Genomic DNA, 10,000 nt, shown 5'->3' with positions numbered 1-10,000 from the left:
AACATTACAGGAAGTCAAAGAGGAAGGAGAGCTTGAGGGGGAGGTGTGGAGAAAGAGGGGGGGAGGCAGATCAGGGGGGAGGGGAGGGGGAGGTTGCAGGACCCTCGTGGGCTCCCTCTTCCTTCTCCTTTATACCCCTGTCTGAACTGGACCTCACAGGAATGGCCCAGGATTGGGCGAGTGAGGGAGGCTTAAGCTCCCTGTTTAGGGGCATGGGGTCCCCGGGCCGGAGTCGGGAGGAGGGGGGAGTGGTAGATTTGAGTGGGGGGCACGAGGCACAGAGTGTGGGTGTGCCGGGTAGTGGTGTTGTTTCAAGGGGAGAGGGGATGGTGGCCGACGGTGGAGCGTCAGGAGTGGAGGAGGCGTCCCCGTCGGTCGGGAGTATAGGGTGAGTGTTTTTTTGGTTATTTTTATATGGGTATGGGTTTTGGGTTTGGTTATTGATGAATAGTTTTGAAATGTCTATTTTCGTGTTTATTGGAATGTGTGTTTGAATTTATTGAGTGGTGGAAAATTTTGGTTGGTTTTGAACGTAATAAATATATTTTCTAAAAAAAAAAAAAAAATCTGTTCTTATCAGTTTAATATCTGATATGTCCCCCATCGGGGGACTACATATTAAATGGATTTTTCGAACAGGGAGTCGGAAATGGGGCTTGCTCCATCCGCTCCACGCATCGACCCGGTATTGCAGTACCTCCGGGAACGGTGCAACACTTCTCTCTCATTGTCAAGGAAAAGAAATACACAAAGCTATGTAAAACAGCTAGCAGAAGAAGAGAAGGAATGAAAAAAGAAGAATCATCCAAACTGAAACAAGGGCGAAGCCCCCTTCATGGGGTCCCCCGTTTTCCCGCCATTTTACTTAAAAAAAAAAAAAAAAAAAAAAAAAAAACATTGGCCAGGATTGTGTGTGTGTGTGTGTGTGTCTGTGTGTCTGTGTGTGTCTCTGTCTGTGTGTGTGTGTGTGTGTGTCTGTGTGTGTGTGTGTGTGTGTCTCTGTGTGTGTGTGTGTGTGTGTGTGTCTGTGTGTGTGTGTGTCTCTGTCTGTGTGTGTGTGTGTGTGTGTGTGTGTGTCTCTGTGTGTGTGTGTGTGTGTGTCTCTGTGTGTGTGTGTCTGTCTGTCTGTCTCTGTTTTTGACCCCCCCCAAAAAATACAATCACTTCACCAGGATTGTCTGTCTGTCTGTCTGTCTGTCTGTCTGTCTGTCTGTCTGTCTGTCTGTCTCTGTTTTTGACCCCCCCCAAAAAATACAATCACTTCACCAGGATTGTCTGTCTGTCTGTCTGTCTGTCTGTCTGTCTGTCTGTCTGTCTGTCTGTCTGTCTGTCTCTGTTTTTGACCCCCCCCAAAAAATACAATCACTTCACCAGGATTGTCTGTCTGTCTGTCTGTCTGTCTGTCTGTCTGTCTGTCTGTCTGTCTTCTGTCTGTCTGTCTGTCCTGTGTTTTTGACCCCCCCAAAAAATACAATCACTTCACCAGGATTGTCTGTCTGTCTGTGAATTTTTACCCACAGCCCTCAAACTTGGAAGAGTGGGTTCGGGAACCACCCGCGGGCACCCGGCCTAGAGTGCACAGTGTGTGTCTCGGGCCCCGACCTCTGACTTCCATACGACTCTGGTTTCTCTTCATTACGCACAAGCCTTTCGCCTTTTACTAAAGACTTCCGTGGAGAGGAACACTTACGAGTTCAACATATTTTTGGAAGGGCTTTGCTTCTGGCAGAGCCCGGTATCTTGTTTCAAGAGAAATTGACAGAGATGACGCCGAGACTTTTTGCTCAGGCGTTTGACTTGAAGCCGGCTGACCGACCGACCGACCGGCGTATTTTTCCACTCAAAGTAGTCGCTCGGGCAATTGAGTTCAAGCCCGACGACGACTGACGTGTTTTCCGGGCTTTGAACAAATAGTCGCACTAGGCTTAAAGAGCTAGTGACTTAAAGACGCATTAGCGACTTGTTAAAAAAAACACCCGCCTGTCACCAGGGAAGCGTCGGGTGGGGAGGAGACAACTTTTGCCAAACCGCTGAGGTCTGCCGAGACCCCCGGGGGCCCGGCGGGTGCAGGGGTCAATTTGTGGGTTATCGCTTCTCGGCCTTTTGGCTCAGATCAAGCTTGGTACCGAGGTGCCCCAAAGCCCGCTGAGCCAGAAGGTCGAAGGAAGGCAGGAGGGAGGAAAGTTTGTTGTTTTTGAGTGGTATTTTTTGAAGAGAGCTTTCTTTATTGAAAAACATGGAGGAGAACATCAAGAGCAGGTCTGTTCCGGGGGTCGGTTTGGCCAACACAGCAAGATTTGCGTGGAAGGATTTGGAGGTGGAGCAATTCGGGAGGGAGACTTTCGGAAGAACCATCCTGATGGGGATGCTCAAGATTGGTGTAAAGGATGTCTTCTGCCTCCAGGGGAATCCATTAGAGGGAGCCTTCGACGTCACGTTCTATACGGAGAAGCAACACGAGGAGACGATGCGGAAGGTGAGGGAATTAGAGAAAGAAAGACCTATGTGTCACTATGCAGTGACAAGCTTGGCGAAGACCAATTTTAGAGTAGTGACTGTTACTATGTACAATCCACACGTGAAAGACGAAGAGGTGAGGACCTTCCTGGGGAGGTATATGGACAACATCTCCTCAGGAAGGCTCCTTAAGGACTCCCTCGGGTTTTGGACTGGGAAGAGAGGGTATCAGGCCCTTCTTAGAGAAGACCCAAAAGGTCTGGGAGGCTACCTCCATCCTCCGGCTATGTTCTCCCTGGGGGCTGACCGGGGGACGTTGTATTATGCCCGTCAGCCCCCGTTCTGCAGGCGTTGTATGGCCTATGGTCATATCCTCGCCTCGTGCAGCACAAAGAAGTGTAGGTATTGTGGATCTACAGAGCACGGGGCGGGGGACTGTGACGCGCCGAGGGCATGTCACGGGTGTGGCTTGCTGACGCACCTGTGGCGTGAATGCCCGGCGCGTCAGAGGTCATACGCGTCTGCAGCTGGGGGGGGAGCGAGAGCCGGGGATGGGGGAAGAAGAGGAGGGGAACAAGAAAGAAGGAGAGGCACGGAGGAAAAGGACATACAGCGGGAGGAGAAGGAAAGAACGGCAGCAGGAGAAGAGGGAGAGAAAGAAATGGATTTGGTGGAACCAGAAGGGAAGGAGACTGAAAGAGAGGAGGAGCAGGAGGCGGAAAGAGAGGAGGAGCAGGCAGATGAAGGAGAGAAGGAGCAGGAGGAGGAAGGAGAAAAGAGAGTGGAGGGGACAGAGAAGACGGTGGTGGAGAAGAAGGAGATGGAGAAGGAAACAGAGAGGGAGGAGATTGAGAAGACGGCGGTGGAGAAGAAGGAGATAGAAAGGATGGAGACAGAGAAGGCAGCGGGAGTGAAGGATTGGGGGGACACTGAAATGAGGGAAGAGGGAAGGAGTAGGGATTGGAAGGCTTGGAAGACATATGAAAACTTGTTGCCGGCTACTAAGCCAGGAAAAAAAAAATCAAAAAGGAAGGAGAGCGTGAGGGGGAGGGTTGGAGAAAGAGGGGGGGAGGCAGATCAGGGGGGGGGGGGGAGGGGGGGGTTGCGGGGCCCTCGTGGGCCCCCTCTTCCATCTCCTTTACACCCCTGTCTGATCTGGACTTCTCAGGTATGGCCCAGGATTGGGCGAGTGAGGGAGGGTTAAGCTCCCTGTTTAGGGGCATGGGGTCCCCGGGCCGGAGTCGGGAGGGAGGGGGGGTGGTGGATTTGAGTGGGGGGCACAAGGAACAGAGGGTGGGTGTGCCGGGTAGTGTGTTTGTTTCCAGGGGAGAGGGGATGGCGGCCGACGGGGGAGCGTCAGGAGGGGAGGAGGCGTCCCCGTCGGTCGGGAGTATAGGGTGAGTGTTTTTTGGTTATTTTTATATGGGTATGGGTTTTGGGTTGGTTAGTGATGAATAGTTTTGAAATGTCTATTTTTGTGTTTATTGGAATTTGTGTTTGAATTTATTGAGTGGTAAAAATTTTGGTTGGTTTTGAACGTAATAAATATATTTTCTAAAAAAAAAAAAAAAAAAAAAAAATCTGTTCTTATCAGTTTAATATCTGATATGTCCCCCATCGGGGGACTACATATTAAATGGATTTTTCGAACAGGGAGTCGGAAATGGGGCTTGCTCCATCCGCTCCACGCATCGACCCGGTATTGCAGTACCTCCGGGAACGGTGCAACACTTCTCTCTCATTGTCAAGGAAAAAGAAATACACAAAGCTATGTAAAACAGCTAGCAGAAGAAGAGAAGGAATGAAAAAAGAAGAATCATCCAAACTGAAACAAGGGCGAAGCCCCCTTCATGGGGTCCCCCGTTTTCCCGCCATTTTACTTAAAAAAAAAAAAAAAAAAAAAAAAAAAAAAAAAAACATTGGCCAGGATTGTGTGTGTGTGTGTGTGTGTCTGTGTGTCTGTGTGTGTCTCTGTCTGTGTGTGTGTGTGTGTGTGTGTCTGTGTGTGTGTGTGTGTGTGTCTCTGTGTGTGTGTGTGTGTGTGTGTGTCTGTGTGTGTGTGTGTCTCTGTCTGTGTGTGTGTGTGTGTGTGTGTGTGTGTCTCTGTGTGTGTGTGTGTGTGTGTGTCTCTGTGTGTGTGTGTCTGTCTGTCTGTCTCTGTTTTTGACCCCCCCCAAAAAATACAATCACTTCACCAGGATTGTCTGTCTGTCTGTCTGTCTGTCTGTCTGTCTGTCTGTCTGTCTGTCTGTCTGTCTCTGTTTTTGACCCCCCCCAAAAAATACAATCACTTCACCAGGATTGTCTGTCTGTCTGTCTGTCTGTCTGTCTGTCTGTCTGTCTGTCTGTCTGTCTCTGTTTTTGACCCCCCCCAAAAAATACAATCACTTCACCAGGATTGTCTGTCTGTCTGTCTGTCTGTCTGTCTGTCTGTCTGTCTGTCTGTCTGTCTGTCTGTCTGTCTGTCTGTCTGTCTGTGTTTTTGACCCCCCCAAAAAATACAATCACTTCACCAGGATTGTCTGTCTGTCTGTGAATTTTTACCCACAGCCCTCAAACTTGGAAGAGTGGGTTCGGGAACCACCCGCGGGCACCCGGCCTAGAGTGCACAGTGTGTGTCTCGGGCCCCGACCTCTGACTTCCATACGACTCTGGTTTCTCTTCATTACGCACAAGCCTTTCGCCTTTTACTAAAGACTTCCGTGGAGAGGAACACTTACGAGTTCAACATATTTTTGGAAGGGCTTTGCTTCTGGCAGAGCCCGGTATCTTGTTTCAAGAGAAATTGACAGAGATGACGCCGAGACTTTTTGCTCAGGCGTTTGACTTGAAGCCGGCTGACCGACCGACCGACCGGCGTATTTTTCCACTCAAAGTAGTCGCTCGGGCAATTGAGTTCAAGCCCGACGACGACTGACGTGTTTTCCGGGCTTTGAACAAATAGTCGCACTAGGCTTAAAGAGCTAGTGACTTAAAGACGCATTAGCGACTTGTTAAAAAAAACACCCGCCTGTCACCAGGGAAGCGTCGGGTGGGGAGGAGACAACTTTTGCCAAACCGCTGAGGTCTGCCGAGACCCCCGGGGGCCCGGCGGGTGCAGGGGTCAATTTGTGGGTTATCGCTTCTCGGCCTTTTGGCTCAGATCAAGCTTGGTACCGAGGTGCCCCAAAGCCCGCTGAGTCAGAAGGTCGAAGGAAGGCAGGAGGGAGGAAAGTGTTTTTTTTCTTTATTTGAGGAATCGTTTTTTTCCCGGTTTTCCTTGTTCTTTGGCTTCTTTTGGAGAGAGCTTTTTTGGAGAAGAAAATGGAGAACAACAGACAGAACAGGTCCGTACCAGGTATTGGATTGGCGAATACGGTGAGGTTTGCTTGGAAGGAAAAGGATATGGAGCCATTTGGGAGGGAGACATTTGGAAGGACTATCCTGATGGGGGTCCTAAAGTTATCGGTGAAAGATGTCCTATGCCTACAAGGTAACCCAATGGAGAGAGCCTTCGACGTGACCTTCCACACGGAGGAGAAACATGAAGACATTATGACGAGAGTGAAGGAAGGGAAAGGTGCAAGGCCCCTGTGTCATTACGAGGTGACCAGCCTGGCAAGGAACAATTTCAGGGTGGTCACCGTCAATATGTACAATCCGCATGTGAAGGACGAGGAGGTGAGGGCCTTTCTGGGGAGATACGCGGACAATGTCTCCTCAGCAAGGCACCTCAGGGACTCCCTGGGATTCTGGAACGGGAGGAGAGGGTTCCAGATCCTTCTCAGGGAGGACCCGAAGGGATTGGGTGGCTACCTCCATCCTCCAGCGATGTTCTCCCTGGGGGCTGACAGGGGGACATTGTTTTATGCCCGTCAGCCTCCATTCTGCAGGAGGTGTATGGCCTACGGTCATATCCTGGCCTCGTGCAACACCAGAAAGTGCAGGTTCTGTGGGTCGGGAGAGCACGAGGCCAAGGATTGTGACGAGCCCAAGGCTTGCCACGGGTGTGGTTCATCAGCACACCTGTGGCGTGATTGCCCGGCTCGTCAAAGGTCATACGCCTCTGCAGCTGGAGGGGGAACGGGGGATGGAGGGAGGAGAGAACGAAAGGGAGCGGATGACAGTAATGGCACAGGGGAAAGGATGGCACAGGAAGAGGACGGGAGGAAGGAGGCTACGAGAGGAGAGAGGCGAGGAGCCGAGAAGGCCGGAACAAAAGGAGAGGAGGTGGAAGGAGGTGGAGGAGCGGAGAAGAAGGAGACTGGGACGGTGGAGAGAGAGGAGGTGGAGGAGGGAACGGTGGCAGAAATGGAGGGAGAAGTGAAGACGGGACCAGAAGAAGGAGCAGAAGGAGGGAAGGAGTGGGGGGACAGCATGTCGAGCGCCCTCGTTGAAGAGTTGAGGGGAATGGTGGAGGAGCTAGCGGAGAGGGGGAGTGGTGTCTCTCCGCTGCCTCCAACGCCAAAGAAGAAAGGGAAGAGGGGGGGCCCGGAATGCAGTGAGAGGGAGGGGGGTGTGGAGGGGATGGCCAAGCGTGTGATGGGGGAGGGAGGAAAGGCCTTGTCCTCTCTGTTTTCCTCGGCCCCTCAACGTCTGGTGGAGGGTGACTCCCAGGGCGTGGCGCTGGGCTGGGTGTCTGAGGGGGGATCTCAACTCCTGCTTGGGGAGATGGGGTCCCCTGCTCTCGATCTCAGTCCAGAAGCCTACAGGGAGAGAGGAACGGAGGGTGTTGGTGGGGAACCCAGGATGCAGGGCACTCCAAGGCCTAACACCATGCCTGCATCCTGGGTTGGAGAGATGGAGGAGGACGGGGGGACGTCAGGAGAGGAGAAGACGTCCCTGCCGGATGAGAAGAAGCAGGGGAGCATCGGGTGAGTCTCCTGTTGTTTTGTTATTTTGGGGTTTCATTTCGTTGATGTAGGGTTATAAATTTAAATGACATTTTCTGTTAATATTTTTAGTTTAAATGTAAGGGGTTTGAGGGATTTTGTTAAGAGGAGGGCGGTTTTTAGTTTTTTGGAGGGGGTGGGTTTTGATGTTTGTTTTTTACAGGAGGTTCACCTGAGGGATGGAGGGGATGTCATCAGGTTTAGTAGGGAGTGGGATAAGGGGGAGTCAGTTTGGGGTATAGGTGGGGTGCATTCTACAGGGGTGGGGATTTTGTTTGGGAATAGGGAGGTGAAGGTGGAGGGATCTTTTGTTGTAATGCAGGGGAGGGTGTTGGGGGTGGATGTCACTTTTAGGGATAGTAGGTATAGGTTAGTGGTGGTGTATGGGCCACAGGTGGCGGCAGACAGGAGGGAGATGGTGGACTGTCTGGCGCCCCTGTGTGTTACAAATAGGCACTTGGTGATAGGTGGGGATTTTAACATAGATTTAGGGTTAGTGAGGGATAGTAGTGCAGGATCCATCACCGGGCTAATGGCTTGCCATGGTCTGGTTGATGGAGGCCTGCACACTACTCCGACAATGGCTGGTCCCACATGGCGCAACTCCCGGGGGGTTGCGCGGAGGCTCGACTACATTTTTGTATCCAGGTCTTTGGGTCAGTTGTCTGGGCGGCTGTTGCCTGTGTTCTTTTCAGATCACGACGGGGTGCTCCTGCAGGTGGGGTCGCCAGTCTGCCTCTTCGGTAGGGGGTACTGGAAATTAGATCGGGATGTGCTGGAGGAGCAAGCTTTCGTTGACACCTTCTTTGGTTTCTTTCGGGGGCTTGAAGGCCTCCGGTCCATGTGTGAGGGGGTGTTAGAGTGGTGGGATTTAGTTAAGGTAAGGATTAGGGCCTTTATAATAGGATATTGCAGGAGGAAAAAAAGGGAGGAAAGGAGGGAGGTGGATCGTATCCAAAGGTTGCTCGAACTCGAGTACGAGGCAGGCAACCTCGGCGGGTCGATTGACTGGGAGAGATCCACTGACCTGAAGGCGCAGCTCAGGGAGCTGCAGGAGCGGAAGGCTCGAGCTTTCCTGGAGCGGGCGCATAATGGCTTTCTAGAACATAATGAGACTTGTTCCGCTATGTTCTTTAAGTCGGTTAAGGGCAGACAGAGTAGGAAGATAATGCATGGGGTGAGGAAAGAAGATGGTAGCATAGTTAGAAAACCGGAGGAAATGGTCAGGGTAACAACTGATCATTACCGAGGTTTATTTAAAGAGAGGGTAATAGATGTAGAGCAGGGAGATGTGTTTTTAGAACACTTGTCCCGGCGATTGCCGGAGGACATTAGAGATGTGATGGAGGCTCAGATCTCCCTCGAGGAGGTTGAGAGCGCTCTCAGGAGGATGGGAAAAGGGAAGGTGCCTGGGATGGATGGGCTGCCGGCCGAGTTTTACCTCAAGTTTTGGGGTATACTTGGACCAGTGGTCCTCGAAGTCTTGAAGGCCATCCTTGAGACGGGGGTCCCGGGGGGATCAATGGTTGTCGGTGTGCTGTCACTTCTTTATAAGAAGGGGGAAGCAACTGACCTTGGCAACTGGCGGCCGTTGACCATGCTGTGCGTAGATTACAAGCTACTTGCAAAGGTTTTAGCAGACCGGTTGCGCACAGCCCTTCCCTACGTCGTCCATGAGGATCAGACGTGCGGGGTAGAGGGTCGCTCGATCAGATGGAACCTACAGTTGATCAGGGACTCCATCGCTTGGGTAGAAGATAGGGGGCTGCCTTTAATGGTAGCAGCGCTTGATCAGGCGAAAGCCTTTGATCGCGTGAATAGATCCTTTCTATTCAGGGTGTTAGGTAGATTAGGATTTGGGGAGAAGTTTATAGGATGGATCCGTACATTATATGTCGGAGCGGGGTGCCGAGTTAGCGTAAACAGTCACTTAGGTGACGTTTTTGACCTCTCGTCTGGGGTCAGGCAGGGATGCCCGCTCTCAGCTCTCCTCTTCGTTCTGTACATGGAGCCTCTGGGGGCTGCCATTAGGGCAGACACAGGGGTGGAGGGCTTGCTGATCCCTGGAAGTGGCGGTCTCCGTGTCAAGTTGACACAGTACGCCGACGACACATCCTTGCTGCTTTGCAAGGACTCGTGCCTGACAAGGTCCCTTGCCATTATTGGGGACTTCACCCGAGCGTCGGGGGCGGTTCTTAACCACGCGAAGTCTTCCGTTAAGTTTTTCGGAAGATGGAGTGGTAGGACGGATGTGCCCGGAGGGTTATCTCTCTGTAACGGGGCCCTGAGGATACTCGGGGTCCATTTTGAGACCTCCGGCTCAGCGACGCTGAACTGGAACATGGGCATCGCAGTGGTACAGAAGAAGCTAGCGATGTGGAGGGCTAGGTCGTTGTCCTTTTTAGGCAAGGTCCTGGTTCTCAAGGTGGATGTATTGCCATCTCTATTGTACTTGGCGTACATCTATCCATTGCCGGCTTGTTTGAGGAGGCATCTAGTGAGGCTGGTGTTTCAGTTCATGTGGGGTGGCAGGTACGAGTGGGTCGCCAGGGCACGCATGATCTGTCCCATCGGGGAGGGAGGTAGGGGGGTACCACATCTCCCCCTCAAGCTGGACGCCATTTTTGTTTCGTTTCTGTTGACGGAGCTTGCTCAGCCAGTACTACACCCGT

The 10,000-nt window shown here is 52.0% G+C and overlaps 3 non-coding genes and 1 pseudogene across 3 annotated transcripts; all 4 read left to right on the top strand.

The window, feature by feature from the left end:
* Positions 1–539: 539 nt before the first annotated feature.
* LOC115184343 (uncharacterized) lies at positions 540–719 on the top strand (annotated as a pseudogene).
* Positions 720–1,616: 897 nt separating this feature from the next.
* On the top strand, positions 1,617–1,733 carry LOC115184327 (U5 spliceosomal RNA). Its single transcript, XR_003874294.1, has one exon. It is a non-coding gene; the product is annotated as a U5 spliceosomal RNA (small nuclear RNA).
* A 2,269-nt stretch (positions 1,734–4,002) lies between these two features.
* On the top strand, positions 4,003–4,190 carry LOC115184362 (U2 spliceosomal RNA). Its single transcript, XR_003874315.1, has one exon. It is a non-coding gene; the product is annotated as a U2 spliceosomal RNA (small nuclear RNA).
* A 913-nt stretch (positions 4,191–5,103) lies between these two features.
* On the top strand, positions 5,104–5,220 carry LOC115184326 (U5 spliceosomal RNA). Its single transcript, XR_003874292.1, has one exon. It is a non-coding gene; the product is annotated as a U5 spliceosomal RNA (small nuclear RNA).
* The last annotated feature ends 4,780 nt before the right edge of the window (positions 5,221–10,000 follow it).

Source organism: Salmo trutta, unplaced genomic scaffold (assembly GCF_901001165.1).
Source record: "Salmo trutta unplaced genomic scaffold, fSalTru1.1, whole genome shotgun sequence".
In the NCBI taxonomy this organism is placed as follows: domain Eukaryota; kingdom Metazoa; phylum Chordata; class Actinopteri; order Salmoniformes; family Salmonidae; genus Salmo; species Salmo trutta.
This window is presented reverse-complemented; position numbering and strand designations above follow the sequence as displayed.